The sequence below is a fragment of the Meles meles genome, chromosome 20 (genome assembly GCF_922984935.1).
Source record: "Meles meles chromosome 20, mMelMel3.1 paternal haplotype, whole genome shotgun sequence".
Taxonomy (NCBI): Eukaryota; Metazoa; Chordata; class Mammalia; order Carnivora; family Mustelidae; genus Meles; species Meles meles.
In genome coordinates this window covers 32,778,491-32,781,049 of record NC_060085.1, presented here as the reverse complement: position 1 = coordinate 32,781,049, position 2,559 = coordinate 32,778,491, and the positions used below count along the sequence as shown (strand labels likewise).

The 2,559-nt window shown below is 47.1% G+C and overlaps 1 non-coding gene across 1 annotated transcript; it reads left to right on the top strand.

The window, feature by feature from the left end:
* Positions 1-1,579: 1,579 nt before the first annotated feature.
* LOC123933289 lies at positions 1,580-1,688 on the top strand. Its single transcript, XR_006816540.1, has one exon. It is a non-coding gene; the product is annotated as a U6 spliceosomal RNA (small nuclear RNA).
* Positions 1,689-2,559: the final 871 nt, after the last annotated feature.

The window sequence follows — 2,559 nt, the reverse complement described above, 5'->3', positions numbered from 1 at the left end:
TTTCAAATTAAAATCCTAAGTCAAGATCAATTATTACCCAATTACATATTTTAAGTGGCTGTTACTAGGCTGATCAATTCACTGTAACTGATCAAATTCCTATAAACAAGAGAAGCATATAAAATACACATTTTACTACTGAAATATTTAAAATGTAAATATTAATACTATGGATTTTGTTATCTCAAACATTTTTATAATTAATTGTACATTTCCTAGGGGTAGTAATATGCTTACTTTTTCTTTTGTTTTAAAGATTTTATTTATTCATTTGACAGGCAGAAATCACAAGTAGGCAGAGAGGCAGGCAGAGAGAGAGGGGGAAGCAGGCTCCCCACTGAGCAGAGAGCCCGATGTGGGGCTCGATCCCAGGACCCTGAGATCATGATCTGAGCGGAAGGCAGAGGCTTAACCCACTGAGCCACCCAGGCGCCAGTAATATGCTTACTTTAAGGGACAATGACATCAATCCCTTCCAGGTTCACGGAGTATGATGACCAGATTTAGCTAGGCAATGAAGGCGTCTTGTGACACCTGAACCGCTTTTTCAGAGTTGCCTGCAGAAGAAGGTGGTGGCTTCACTCATGTCCTTTTTATTCACATCTTCGCCCAGATGGCCACACGGTTGGTTTCGAATTCCCTTCCCTTTACAGATGAGTACATCTCCTCCTAGGTCTAAAAGGCATGTGAACTAGACCAAAATATGGCTTTGTTTCCTTTTTCCTTTTTCTTTTCCCTCCATAATCTTAAAACCACACAACACTTATTACAGATTTCTAACAACACTATCCCTCAGAGCGGTGTGGAATTTTTAAGCACAATGTCCAAGATCATTCTGTTGACAAGAAGAGGCATTTGAAGAGGAGAAAAGGAAGGCAGAGTAGAGGGGTTAGAAAGGGAGGGGTGGGTGCTGGTTTATAGGGTGGTCTGAGATGGCCTGGGGGAGGGACACTGGATTAGAGATAGAATGATGGAAGGGACAAGGCCCTGAAGATACCTGGCAAGGCCATGTTTCATGTAGAGGGAAGGTAGATGCAAAGGCCCTGAGGTAGGAGTGCGCTTGGCATTTTGAAAGAATAGCAGGGAATCCAGGACTCCAGTTGGTTGTGTACATGGGGCAAGGGGAGTGAGAAGAGATGAAATAAGAGAAGTGGCCAGGATGAGATGGGGAGGGACCCCATCTCATCCCTCCCTTATACATTATTGACCAGCATAGGGATTCTAAATTCTATTCTGAATCAGCTAGGAAGCCACTGGACCTGGTTTAGCTTTTCTTTTCCTTTCTTTTAAGATTTTATTTATTTATTTGACAGAGATCACAAGCAGGCAGAGAGGCAGACAGAGACAGAGGAAGGGAAGCAGGTTCCCCGCTGAGCAGAGAGCCAGATGCGGAGCTCGATCCCAGGACCCTGGGATCATGATCTGAGCTGAAGGCAGAGGCTTTAACCCACTGAGCCACCAGGCACCAGAAAGCTTTTCAAAAGCTTTCTCTAGCTAGTAGCTGGAAAATAGAATGTAGTGTGACAGGGGTTAAAGCAGATAACCAGAGAAGAAGCGGCTCTTAAAATAGTCCCATCTGGCGCTCACTTTGGCAGCATATATACTAAACTTGGCACTATATAGAGAAGGTTTGCATGGCCCCTGCGTAAGGATAGCACATAAAACATCTAGAAAGCATGGTGGCCTCTGGTACCAGTGGAAATTGTGCTAAGTGACTGGATTACCAGCACATTTTTGAGGTGGTGCCAACACGGTGTCGGAGGAGGGGCGGGAGACCAGGAGAGGGCTGGAGGAGAGCAGAGTAATGGGAAGAACGAGGAGCTAGATTCACAGATGGGTGAAGTAGCGGATGCAGTGGCGGCCATCAGGAGCTCCGTTGAGGGCACAGCAAGGAGCAGCTGGACACATGACCTGGGAGTGCAAGGTGGAGGCTGGAACCATAATGGGTGCCAACGCTGATCCCCCCTTAAACTCCAGATTGAATGTCCACCTGCTCTTTGACACGTCCCCTGGATGTCTACAGGGCATCTCTGCCTCTCCACAAAAAAATCATTATGGATAAGCGCTAGCTGTCAGGGGTAGCTGGTGGGATCGGGGGAGGGGAAGAAAGGAGGAGCAAGGAAAAGAAAGTGTGTATTCCTCTAGGAAAAGTAAGTAACACCATCCAGGTGGTTTTTCAGGACTTCCTGCTGCTTTTATGATGCAACTTCAAAGGTTAATGTACCCCCACCAAAGTTCCAGCTCATGGTTGATGCAACCTGAGTTAAATGCTGTGGATGTATCCAAGGACCTGAGATCGTGCCATGGGCGAGAACCCCTTGACTTGACTTCTTCCAGGGTTTCCTGAGTGCCCCCCCCCGCCCACTCCAAGTTCTTTCCTTAGAGCTGCCGTAGCAGATTCCCACAAGCTGGGTGGCTTAAGACCGCAGAAATGTGTTCTCTCATGGGCCTGCAGGCCAGGAGTCAGAAATCTAGCTGTCAGCAGGGCCACGCTCCCTCTCGAGGCTCTAGGAGCAAACCTTTCCTTGCATCTTCTTCCCGCTTCCGGTAGCTGCTGGC